Genomic DNA, 13,698 nt, shown 5'->3' with positions numbered 1-13,698 from the left:
GTCTGCGTGCGTGTTAGTCTGCATTTGCGTGTCTGTGTGCGTGTTGGTCTGTGTGTCTGTGTCTGTGAATGTGTGCGTGTTTGTGTGTGCATGTTGGTCTGTCTGTCTTTGTGTGTGTGTTGATCTGTGTGTGTGTTGGTCTGTGTGTGTGTTTCTGTGTGCGTGTTGGTCTGTCTGTGTGTGTATGTCTGTGAATATCTGCATGTTGGTCTGTGTGTCATGTCTGCGTGCGTGTTGGTCTGTGTGTGCATGTAGGTCTGTGTTTGCGTGTTTGTGTGCATGTTGGTGTGTGTGTGTGTCTGTGTGCGTGTTGGTCTGTCTGTGTGCATGTTGGTCTGTGTGTCTGTGTCTGTCTGTGAATGTGTGCGCGTTGGTCTGTGTGCGTGTTTGTGTGTACATGTTTAGATTAGATTAGATTAGATTAGATTACTTACAGTATGGAAACAGGCCCTTCGGCCCAACTAGTCCACACCAAACCGCCGAAGCGCAACCCACCCATACCCCTATATTTACCCCTTACCTAACACTACGGACAATTTAGCATGGCCAATTCACCTAACCCGCACATCTTTGGATTGTGGGAGGAAACCGGAGCACCCGGAGGAAACCCACGCAGACACGGGGAGAACGTGCAAACTCCACACAGAGAGTCGTCTGAGTCGGGAATTGAACCCGGGTCTCAGGCGCTGTGAGGCAGCAGTGCTAACCACTGTGCTACCGTGCCGCCCACAAATGTTGGTCTTTGTGTGTGTGTGTGTGTTGGTCTGTGTGTGTTTGTGTGTATTTAATTAGCCAAAATCCATCAACATTCAGCGACTAATCCAAAGTGGTGTTCATGACTTTCTGCAGTCAAGATTAGAATGTTGCTGGAAAAGCACAGCCAGTCAGGCAGCATCCGAGGAGCAGGAGAATTGACGTTTCGGGCAAAAGCCCTTCATCAGGAAATGACTCACTGCAGCCTTTGCCTTTCCTCTTGTGATGAAAAAGGTTAATGTTCACACAAGTTCATGAATGTCAGATCACCTGACCCAGTCGACTGTTCATTCTCTCATTCACTGCTAAGGAACCCAAATAACTACATCTCAATTTCAGATGAATCTCATCTGGATTCCTGACTGACTCTGTTTGGATTTCCAATTATCTGGATTCCCAACCAATCACGTCCAGTTTTCCAAACTAAGCACATCTGGATTCCTGATAAAGCACACCTGGATTCTGGACTAACTATACCTGGATTCCCTGCTCACCAGGTCTGGCCAGTGTCCTGCCTTAGAGAGGGCTGAACCTATTCCCTCTCTTGGGGGTTTGAGCAGTTTTGGGCCAAGATGGGAGAACAGTGAGCAGGTCAAAGTGTAAGGGATAAAGCACAGGGGTTATATTGGCAGCTAAGAGTTCATGTTGTCTAGCTAATAATGCACTGTCCACATTCCCGTATCTCATAGATCAACTGGAATATATGTTTTCCCTGGTGATAATTTTCTTTGGGCTTCTATTGCATTTCATTTTGTGAATATTGAATTGACAAGAGTGCTCTCAGATATTAATATATAGATTGCATTTTGTGGCCAGACTCTGTGATGAATGTGTTCAGGCAAGGAACAGCCGATTTTCAATTTGCTAACTTGCGAATGCAGGCCAATCTCTCTCTCCCTCTCCCTCACTCTCAAAGGCACTTCATTCTCACCTAATATCCATCACTCAATGTCTCTGTTATCGATCCTTTGAGGCGGCTATTAAAAAGCAACACCTTGCAGGAAATAATGAATGACTTTCTGAATTAATGAGGAGTTCAGTGACAGTGGACTGCTGGGAACGCTGACAGAAATGAACGGCATTGCATGTCCAACACAGAGCCGAAAGACCAGAGACAGCTCGGGACATGTTTGAAGTCCGCTCATTTCTTTTCCTTGAGCTTTACTCTAGGGGACGTTGAGATGCTGAAGGGGTGCCAGGAGTCCGGGAGGGGGATAAGAAAATCGTCAGGCTGCAGGAGAGAAAGGGTGGCGTGGTGGCTCAGTGGTTAGCACTACTGACTCACAGCACCAGGGTCCTAGATTCAATTCCAGCCTTAGGTGACTGTCTGTGTGGAGTTTGCACACTCTCCAGTTTCCTCTCACAATCCAAAGATGTGCAGGCCAGGTGAACCGGCCATGCTAAATTGCCCACATAGTGCTAGGTGCATGAGTCAAAGGGAAATGGTTCTGGGTGGGTTACTCTTCGGAGGGTCGGTGTGGACTGGTTGGGCCGAAGGGCCTGTTTCCATGCTGTAGGGAATCTAATCTAATCTAACACTGTGGGATAGCTCTGTGACCCATGAACTGCAGCAGATCCAGAATGCAGCTCACTATCACCTTCTCAAGGGGTAATCTGACTGAACAATAAAGACCTGCATCCCATGAAAGAATGGGAAAGCCAGAAAGGAGGAAGAGTTGGAAGTGCAGAGGGGATTGCGTTTTTTATGATGGGGCAGCTTCTGATGCTGGAAGTGTTATGGAGCATTTGATGTTGTCTGAAAATGCCCTGAGGGTTAGTGGGAAGGAATGGGCCCATGCTAAGAAATGGGACAGGAAGCTGTGGATGCTCTTGTATTGAGCCCAAGCCAATTATTGAAGAGTAAAACTAGACATCAATGCTTGTCATAATTCAAAAATCGCAGCATTCCATGCCATTATTTGTGTTACAATTCATGGATTACAGCATTACTTTGCTGCAATTCATTGATTCTAGCAGTACATCCCACAACATCCCTTCAAACGTTGCAATTCATAGATTGCAGCATTACATTCCAATACATATTGCAATTCATTAACAGCAGCGTTACATCCATTACATATGTTGCATTTCAATGAAGGTAGTGTTCCAAGTCTCTAATTCTGACCTGTGCTCCTGTCTGTCAGCCTTCTCTATATTAAATAACTGTACAATGCAACATTTAAGGAACCAGATCAAAGCAGGTTAACTTGGAGCTGGTCTTTAAAAGAAGCTGCAACTAAACTCATGAGATGATTGAAATTTAAGTTAAAATGTGGTGTAGTGTAGTGATTAGAGTAAAAAATGAGGTCTGCAGATGCTGGAGATCACAGCTGCAAATGTGTTGCTGGTCAAAGCACAGCAGGCCAGGCAGCATCTCAGGAATAGAGAATTCGACGTTTCGAGCATAAGCCCTTCATCAGGAGTGTAGTGATTATACACTTTGTGGTGTCCACTGGTTGTGGAAGAGGTTTCTTTTTATAATTGTATAATTAAACGATTCCCTTTTCCCATATATGCCTTAATAAGATAACTAAAATCTCATTAACTCTGGCTCTTCCTGGGAAATTGAGTTGACTTTTGGAGTGAGCTTCTCCTCCTATTTTGTTGTATCAGTGTCACAGGCTGACATTCCCATTCTGCCAACATGGCATTGCAGTATGGAGGTGGCTAATGGGCGTGATAATGGCCTGGTTCATTTTATTTTGTGACTTTGATGCTGGACTTTGGACATGGAATTGTCCAAATGTTGGTTTTCAGCCTTTGGGAGGGAACTTTCGGGGGGTTCTTAATTTACACAGCAGGCTTTGCTCAGTCTTCAGGAGGGATGGGAAGGTCCAGCCGAGAAACTCAATCGGCTGGGACCAAAGCCACCCCGAAAAATAACCCCAAGAGAGAGGGAAATTGAATGTGGAGAACCTGGGAAAAGAAGAGTGTAGGATAGACTCAGCAGATGGTAAGAAATAGAGTCATGGAGATGTATAGATTGGAAACAGGCCCTTCCGTCCAACTCGTCAATGCTGACCAGATATCCTAAACTAATCTAGTCCCATTTGCCAGCACTTGGCCCATATCCCTCCAAACTCTTCCTATTCACACACCCATTCAGATGCCTTTTAAATGTTGTAATTGTACCAGCCTCCACCACTTCCTCTGGCAGCTCATTCCATATATGTACCACCCTCTGTGTGAAAAAGTTGCCCTTTTTTATATCTTTTATATCTTTCCCCTCTCACCCTAAACCTATGCCCTTTAGTTCTGGACCCGCCCACCCCAGAAAAAAAAAATGCCTATTTACCCTATCCATGCCCCTCATGATTTTGTAAACCCCTATAAGGTCACCCCTTAGCCCCCAATGCTCCAGGGAAAACAGCCCTAGCCTATTCAGCCTGTCCCTATAGCTCAAGTTCTCCAACCCTGGCAACATTCTTGTAAATCTTTTCTGAACCCTTTCAAGTTTCACCACATCTTTCTGATAGGAAGGAGATCAGAATTGCCCGCAATATTTCAAACATGGCCTAACCAATGTCCTGTACATCCACAACATGACCTCCCAACTCCGATACTCAATACTCTGACAAATAAAGGAAGCATTCCAAACACCTTCTTCACTATCCTACCTCCCTGTGACTCTACTTTCAAGGAGCTATGAACCTGCACTCCAAGGTCCCTTTGTTCAGCAACACTCCTCAAGACCTTACCATTAAGTGTATAAGTCCTGGTAAGATTTGCTTTTCAAAATATAGCATCTTGCATTTATCTAACTTAAAGTCCATCTGCCACATTTCAGCCCAATGGCCCATCTGATCAAGATCCTGTTGCAATCCTTTTTACTGTCCACTATGCCTCCAACTTTGGTGTCATCTGCAAACTTACTGACTGTACCTCTTACGTTCATCCAAATCATTTATATAAATGATAAAAAGTAGTGGACCCAGCACCAATCCTTGTGGCACTCCACTGGCCACAGGCCTCCAGTCTGAAAAACAACCCTCCACCACCACCCTCTGTCTTCTACCTTTGAGCCAGTTCCATATCCAAATGGCTAGTTCCCCCTGTATTCCATGAGATCTAACCTTGCTAACCAGTCTCCCATGGGGAACCTTGTTGAACCCCTTACTGAAGTCCATATAGTTCACATCTACCGCTTTGCCCTCATCAATCCTCTTTGTTGCTTCTTCAAAAACCTCAATCAAGTTTGTGAGACATGATTTCCAATGCACCATGTTGACTATTCCTAATCAGTCCTTGTCTTTCCAAATACATGTCCCTCAGGATTCCCTCCAACAACTTGCCCACCACCGATGTCAGGCTCACTGGTCTATAGTTCCCTGGCTTGTCCTTACCACCTTTCTCAAATAGTTGCACCATGTTAGCCAACCTCCAGTCTTCTGGCACCTCACCTGTGACTAGGATGATACAAATATCTCAGGAAGGGGCTCAGCAATCATTTCCCTAACTTCCCATAGAGTTCTAGGGTATGCCTGATCAGGTTTTGGGGATTTATCCACTTGCATGCATTTCAAGACCTCCAGCACTTCCTCCTCTGTAATATAGACATTTTTCAAGATATCACCATCTGTTTCCCCATATTCCACATCTTCTTTATCCTTCTCCACAGTAAACACTGATGCAAAATACTCGATTAGTATCTCCCCCATCTCCTGCGGCTCCACACAAAAGCCACCTAGTTACCTCCTTAGTTACCATTTTGTCCTTAATGTATTTAGAAAAACTCTTTGGATTTTCCTAAACCCTATTTGCCAAAGCTATCTCATGTCCTATTTTTGCCTCCTGATTTCCCTCTTAAATATACTCCTACTGCCTTTATTCTCTTCTAAGGATTCACTCGATCTATCCTGTCTATACCTGACATATGCTTCCTTTTTTTCTGAACCAAAATCTCAATTTCTTTAGTCATCCAGCATTCCCTATAGCTACCAGCCTTTCCTTTCACGCTAACAGGAATATACTTTCTCTGGATTCTTGTTATCTCATTCCTGAAGGCTTCCCATTTTCCAGCCGTCCCTTTACCTGCGAACATCTGTCCCCAATCAGCTTTTGAAAGTTCTTGCCTAATACCGTCAAAATTGGCCTTTCTCCAATTTAGAACTTCAACTTTTAGATCTGGTCTATCCTTTCTATCATTATACTAAAGCTAATAGAATTATGGTCGCTGGCCCCAAAGTGCTTCCCCACTGACACCTCAGTCACCTGCCCTGCCTTATTTCCCAAGAGTAGGTCAAGTTTTGCACCTTCTCTAGTAGGTACACCCACATACTGAATCAGACAATTTTCTTGTACACACTGAACAAATTCCTCTCCATTTAAATCCTTAACACTATGGCAGTCCCAGTCGATGTTTGGAAAGTTAAAATCCCCGACCATAACTACCCTATTATTCTTAAAGATGACGAACATCTCCTTAAAAATTTGTTTCTCAGTTTTCCTCTGACTATTCGGGGGTCAAATAAGGAGTTCATCCCTTTCCTATTTCTCAATTCCACCCAAATAACTTCCCTGGATGTATTTCCGGGAATATCGTCCCTCAGTACAGCTGTAATACTATACCTTATCGAAAACACCACTCCCCCTCCTCTCTTGCCTCCCTTTCTATCCTTATTGTATCACTTGTATCCTGGAACATTAAACTGCCAGTCCTGTCTTACCCTGAGCTATGTTTGTGTAATTGCTATGGTATCCCAGTCCCATGTTCCTCACCATGCCCTGAGTTCATTTGCCTTCCCTGTTCAGCCCCTTGCATTAAAGTAAATGCGGTTTAATTTATCACCTTGTTCACTGCTTTGTCCCTGTCTGCCCTGACTGTTTGACTCGCTTCTTTTCTCAACTGTACCAGTCTCAGATTGATATCTTTCCTCACTATCACCCTGCCTGTATATTAGTCCCCTTCCAATTCAGGTGCAATCCTTCTTGTACAGGTCACTTCCACCCCAGAAGAGCTTCCAATGATCCAAAAATGGGAATCCTTCTCCCATACACCAGCTCCTCAGCCATGCATTCATCTGCTCTATCCACCTATTCCTGCCCTCACTAGTTCATAGCACTGGGAGTAATCCAAGTATTACTACCCTCAAGGACCTCCTTTTTAAATTCCTGCCTAACTTTCTATATTCTTCCTTCAGAATCTCATCCTTTTCCCTTCCTTTGTTGTGGTTCCAAGGTGTACAATGACCTCCTGCTGGTTTCTCTCTCCTTTGAGAACATTCTGCACCCTGTCTGAGACATCCTTGATCCTGGCACTAGGAGGCAACACACCATTCTGTTTTTTCGCTGCTGGATGCAGAAACGCCTGTCTGTGCCTCTGACTGGAGAGTCCCTTCCAATCGATCGCTTGGAACCCGACATACTCCTCATTGCACTAAAGCCAGTCTCAGGACCAGAAATTTGGCTTTTTGTGCTACAATCCCCTGAGAATCCATCACCTCTAATGTTGTCCAAAACATCATACTTGTTTGAGATGGGAATAGCCACAGGAGACTCCTTCACTACCTGCCTACCCTTTCTACTTTTCCTGGCGGTAACCCATCGACTGGATGTATCTGTGGCTTTTCTCCCTTCCTCTAACTGCCAAACATCACACTCCCTAGCTCCTGTAAATTCGTTGTTGCCTGTAGCTGCAGCTCTAACCTATCCATGCAATCTGACATGATTCGCAACCAAAGACATTTCCTGCAGACATAATCATCAGTAACATGGAAACTCTCCCTAAAGTCCCACAGGAAGAGCACATCACACTTTGTTCTTTCACAGACTACAGACCCAGAAAACAGCATGGCTTCATTGTTAAAAAAAACACTGCTTCAGGCTAACTTAGCACTTATGGTTCATATTTTTAAAATGTAATTGTTTGGAGGGATTGATGACTGGGGACATAGATTGAATGTTTAACTTTTAACTTTTATCCTTATTTCTTTCTACTTTATTCTTAGGATTTTGTACCGAGGTACAGTACTTTGTATCTCAGATGATGCTGTGTGTAGCGACATTATAGACCTTTTACTGTACCCCTGTACGTGAGGACGCATGGCAATAAAGTCTAAATCTAAATCTATATTTATGGTAAGGGACGGGAGGTTTAGAGGCCATGTGAGGAAAGGATTCACCCAGACAATGGTGGGAATCTGGAATTCACTGCCTGTGAGGGTGAGAGAGACAGAAACCCTGAAGAAGTGTTTAGATGGACATTACAATGCCAAGTTACACAAGGATATGGGCAGGTATTGGGGAAAGGGATAGAATAGTTATGTGGTTGTTTATGACCAGTGCAGATACGATGGGCTGAAGGGCTGTGACACCCTCATTGCTGGGGGAAATAGCAATGACGGGGGGAGACAGCAATGAGGGGGCACACAGCAATGAGGGGGAGAGACAGCAATGGGGGAGAGACAGCAATGAGGGGGGAGAAAGCATTGAGAGTGGAGACAGCATTGAGGGGGGATACAGCAATGAGGGGGGATACAGCAATGAGGGGGGAGACAGCAATGAGGGAGAGTCAGCAATGAGGACAACACAGCAATGAGGGGGACACAGCAATGAGGGAGAGACCGCAATGAGGGGGTAGACAGCAATGAGGGGGTAGACAGCAATGAGGGTGGAGACAGCAATGAGGGTGGAGACAGCAATGAGGGGAAGACACCAATGATGGGGGACACAGCAATGATGGGGAGACAGCAATGAGGAGGGAGACAGCAATGAGGGGGGACACAGCAATGAGGGGGGAGACACCAATGAGGGGGGAGACAGCAATGAGGGAGACACAGCAATGAGGGAGGATACAGCAATGAGGGGGTAGACACCAATGATGGGGGACACAGCAATGAGGGTGGACACAGCAATGATGGGGAGACAGCAATGAGGGGGGAGACAGCAATGAGGGGGGACACAGCAATGAGGGGGGAGACAGCAATGAGGGTGGACACAGCAATGATGGGGAGACAGCAATGAGGGGGGAGACACCAATGAGGGGGGAGACAGCAATGAGGGAGACACAGCAATGAGGGAGGATACAGCAATGAGGGGGTGACAGCAATGAGGGGAAGACACCAATGATGGGGGACACAGCAATGAGGGTGGACACAGCAATGATGGGGAGACAGCAATGAGGGGGGACACAGCAATGAGGGGGGAGACACCAATGAGGGGGGAGACAGCAATGAGGGAGGATACAGCAATGAGGGGGGACACAGCAATGATGGGGGACACAGCAATGAGGGAGAGACCGCAATGAGGGGGTAGACATCAATGAGGGGGTAGACAGCAATGAGGGTGGAGACAGCAATGAGGGTGGAGACAGCAATGAGGGGAAGACACCAATGATGGGGGACACAGCAATGATGGGGAGACAGCAATGAGGAGGGAGACAGCAATGAGGGGGGACACAGCAATGAGGGGGGAGACACCAATGAGGGGGGAGACAGCAATGAGGGAGACACAGCAATGAGGGAGGATACAGCAATGAGGGGGTAGACACCAATGATGGGGGACACAGCAATGAGGGTGGACACAGCAATGATGGGGAGACAGCAAGGAGGGGGGAGACAGCAATGAGGGGGGACACAGCAATGAGGGGGGAGACAGCAATGAGGGTGGACACAGCAATGATGGGGAGACAGCAATGAGGGGGGAGACACCAATGAGGGGGGAGACAGCAATGAGGGAGACACAGCAATGAGGGAGGATACAGCAATGAGGGGGTGACAGCAATGAGGGGAAGACACCAATGATGGGGGACACAGCAATGAGGGTGGACACAGCAATGATGGGGAGACAGCAATGAGGGGGGACACAGCAATGAGGGGGGAGACACCAATGAGGGGGGAGACAGCAATGAGGGAGGATACAGCAATGAGGGGGGACACAGCAATGATGGGGGACACAGCAATGAAGGGGACATAGCAATGAGGGGAGACAGCAATGATGGGGGACACAGCAATGAGGGTGGACACAGCAATGATGGGGAGACAGCAATGAGGGGGGAGACAGCAATGAGGGGGGACACAGCAATGAGGGGGGAGACAGCAATGAGGGTGGACACAGCAATGATGGGGAGACAGCAATGAGGGGGGAGACAGCAATGAGGGAGACACAGCAATGAGGGAGGATACAGCAATGAGGGGGTGACAGCAATGAGGGGGGAGACAGCAATGAGGGAGACACAGCAATGAGGGAGGATACAGCAATGAGGGGGTGACAGCAATGAGGGGAAGACACCAATGATGGGGGACACAGCAATGAGGGTGGACACAGCAATGATGGGGAGACAGCAATGAGGGGGGACACAGCAATGAGGGGGGACACAGCAATGAGGGGGGAGACAGCAATGAGGGTGGACACAGCAATGATGGGGAGACAGCAATGAGGGGGGAGACAGCAATGAGGGAGACACAGCAATGAGGGAGGATACAGCAATGAGGGGGGACACAGCAATGAGGGTGGACACAGCAATGATGGGGAGACAGCAATGAGGGGGGAGACACCAATGAGGGGGGAGACACCAATGAGGGGGGAGACAGCAATGAGGGGGGACACAGCAATGATGGGGGACACAGCAATGAAGGGGACATAGCAATGAGGGGAGACAGCAATGATGGGGGAGACAGCAATGAGGGGGGAGACAGCAATGAGAGGGACAAGCAATGAGGTGGACACAGCAACGAGGGGGAGACAGTAATGAGTGGGGAGACAATAATGAGGGGGGAGACAGCAATGAGGGAGGACACAGCAATGATGGGGGAGATAGCAATGAATGGGGAGACAGCAATGAAGGGGACACAGCAATGAGGGGGGGTGGCAAAGCAATGAGAGGGGAGACAGAAATGTTGGGTGAGACAGCAATGAGGGTGACACAACAATGAGGGGGAGACAGCGATGAATAGGGAGACAGCAATGAGGAAGGACACAGCAATGAAGGGGGTGACAGCAATGAGGGGGGACACAGCAATGATGGGGAAGATAGCAATGAGGGGAACACAGAAATGAGGGAGACACAGCAATGATGGGGGAAATAGCAATGAGGGGGGAGACAGCAATGAGGGAGACATAGCAATGAAGGGGGTGACAGCAATGAGGGGGGACACAGCAATGATGGGGAAGATAGCAATGAGGGGGGAGACACCAATGAAGGGGACACAGCAATGAGGGGGAGCAAAGCAATGAATGGGGAGACAGCAATGAAGGGGACACAGCAATGGAGGGGGGGTGGCAAAGCAATGAGAGGGGAGACAGAAATGTTGGGTGAGACAGCAATGAGGGTGACACAACAATGAGGGGGAGACAGCGATGAATAGGGAGACAGCAATGAGGGGGACACAGCAATGAGGGGGTAGACAGCAATGAGGGGGTAGACAGCAATGAGGGGGACACAGCAATGAAGGGGGTGACAGCAATGAGGGGGACACAGCAAAAAGGGGGAAACAACAATGAGGGGGAGACAGCAATGAGGGGTGACACAGTGATGAGGGGGACACAGCAATAAGGGGGAGACAGAAATGAGGGAGACACAGCAATGAGGGGGAGACACAAATGAGGGGGGAGACAGCAATGACGGGTGACACAGCAATGAGGGGGAGACAGCAATGAGGGGGTGACAGCAATGAGGGGGACACAGCAATGAGGGAGACGCAGCAATGAGGGGAGACAGTATTGAGGGGGGAGACAGCAATGAGGGGGAAGACAGCAATGAGGAGGGTGACAGCAATGGGGGGGGGATCGCAATGAGGGAGGACACAGCAATGATGGGGAAGATAGCAATGAGGGGGGAGACACCAATGAAGGGGACACAGCAATGAGGGGGAGCAAAGCAATGAGGGGGGAGGCAGCAATGAGGGGGGACACAGCAATGAGGGGGGAGACAGCAATGAGGGGGAAAACAGCAATGAGGGGGGAAACAGCAATGAGGGGGGAGACAGCAATGAGGGAGGACACAGCAATGATGGGGAAGATAGCGATGAGGGGGGGAAACAGCAATGAGGGGGGAGACAGCAGTGAGGGAGGATGCAGCAATTGGGGGGAGGCAGAAATGAGGGGGACACAGCAATGAGGGGGGCAAAGCAATGAGGGGGGAGGCAGCAATGAGGGGGGACACAGCAATGAGGGGGGAGACAGCAACGAGGGGGACACAGCAATGAGGGGGGAGACAGCAATGAGGGGGGAGGCAGAAATGAGGGGGAAAACAGAAATGAGGGAGGAGACACCAATGAGGAGGGAGACATCAATGAGGAGGGAGATAGCAATGAGGGTGAAGACAGCAATGAGGGAGGACACAGCAATGAGGGGATCACAGCAATGAAGGGGACATAGCAATGAGGGGAGACAGCAATGATGGGGGAGACAGCAATGAGGGGGGAGACAGCAATGAGAGGGACAAGCAATGAGGTGGACACAGCAACGAGGGGGAGACAGTAATGAGTGGGGAGACAATAATGAGGGTGAAGACAGAAATGAGGGAGGACACAGCAATGAGGGGAACACAGCAATGAGGGGACACAGCAATGAGGGGACACAGCAATGAGGGGGAGACAGTAATGACGGGGGAGACAGCAATGAGGGAGACACAGCAATGAGGGGGATACAGCAATGATGGGGACACAGCAACGAGGGGGAGACAGTAATGAGGGGGGAGACAGCAATGAGGGGGACACAGCAATGAGGGAGGGCAATGCATTGATGGGGGGACACAGCAATGAGGGGGGAACAGCAGTGAGGGGGCACAGCAATGAGGGGTGAGACAGCAATGTTGGAGGACACAGCAATAATGGGGGAGACAGCAATGATAGGGACACAGCAAAAAGGGGGACACAGCAATGAGGGGGAGACAGCAATGAGGGGTGACACAGCGATAAGGGGGTCACAGCAATAAGGGGGAGACAGCAATGAGGGGTGAGACAGCAATGAGAGGGACACAGCAATGATGGAGGAGACAGCTATTAGGGACAAAGCAATGAGAGGGGAGACAGCAATGAGGGGGTCGCAGCAATAGGGGGGTAGACAGCAATGATGGGGAACACAGCAATGAGGGGGAACACAGCAATGAAGGGGGAGACAGCAATGTGGGGGTCGCAGCAACGAGGGGGAACACAGCAATGAGGGGGGAGACAGCAATGAGGGGGGACACAGCAATGAGGGAGATACAAGAATAAGGGAGGACACAGCAATGAAGGGGGAGACAGCAGTGAGGGGGACACAGCAATGAGGGGGACACAGCAATGAGGGGGGAGACAGCAATGAGGGGGACACAGCCATGAGGGGGGACACAGCCATGAGGGGGTCACAGCAATGAGGGGGACACAGCCATGAGGGGGGACACAGCCATGAGGGGGATACAGCAAAGAGGGTACAGAGCAATGAGGGGGGACACAGCAATGAGGGGGGAGGCAGAAATGAGGGGGAGACAGCAATGAAGGGGACACAGCAATGAGGGGGGCAAAGCAATGAGAGGGACACAGCAATGAGGGGGGGACAAAGCAATGTGGGGGCAGACAGCAAAGAGGGAGGAGACAGTAATGAGGGGTGACATAGCAATGAGGGGGTGACAGCAATGAGGGGGACATAGTAATGGGGGGGGGAGATCGGAATGAGGGGGGAGACAGCAATGAGCGAGGTGACAGCAATGAGGAGGGAAACAGCAATCTTAGGGGAGATAGCAATGAGGGAGGACACAGCAATTAGGGGGGAGGCAGAAATGAGGGGAACACAGCAATGGGGGGGAGACAGCAATGGGGGGGCACAGCAATGAGGGGGAAAACAGAAATTAGGGGGGAGACAGCAATGAGGAAAACACAGCAATGAAGGGGACACAGCAATGAGGGGGGCAAAGCAATGTGGGGGCAGACAGCAATGATGGGGGACACAGCAATGAGTGGAGACGGCAATGATGGGGGAGACAGCAATGAGGGGGGAGATAGCAATGAGAGGGACAAGCAATGAGGT

The 13,698-nt window shown here is 49.0% G+C and overlaps 1 protein-coding gene across 4 annotated transcripts in view; it reads left to right on the top strand.

Annotated features, from left to right (window-relative positions):
* The window catches only part of crtac1b (cartilage acidic protein 1b), a 432,025-nt gene that overhangs the window by 374,611 nt on the left and 43,716 nt on the right, over positions 1-13,698 (top strand). The window lies entirely within an intron of this gene.

This window comes from Hemiscyllium ocellatum, chromosome 22, assembly GCF_020745735.1.
Source record: "Hemiscyllium ocellatum isolate sHemOce1 chromosome 22, sHemOce1.pat.X.cur, whole genome shotgun sequence".
Classification (NCBI taxonomy): Eukaryota; Metazoa; Chordata; class Chondrichthyes; order Orectolobiformes; family Hemiscylliidae; genus Hemiscyllium; species Hemiscyllium ocellatum.
The sequence above is the reverse complement of the archived record's forward strand: the minus strand, read 5'-3'. Positions and strand labels throughout refer to the sequence as shown.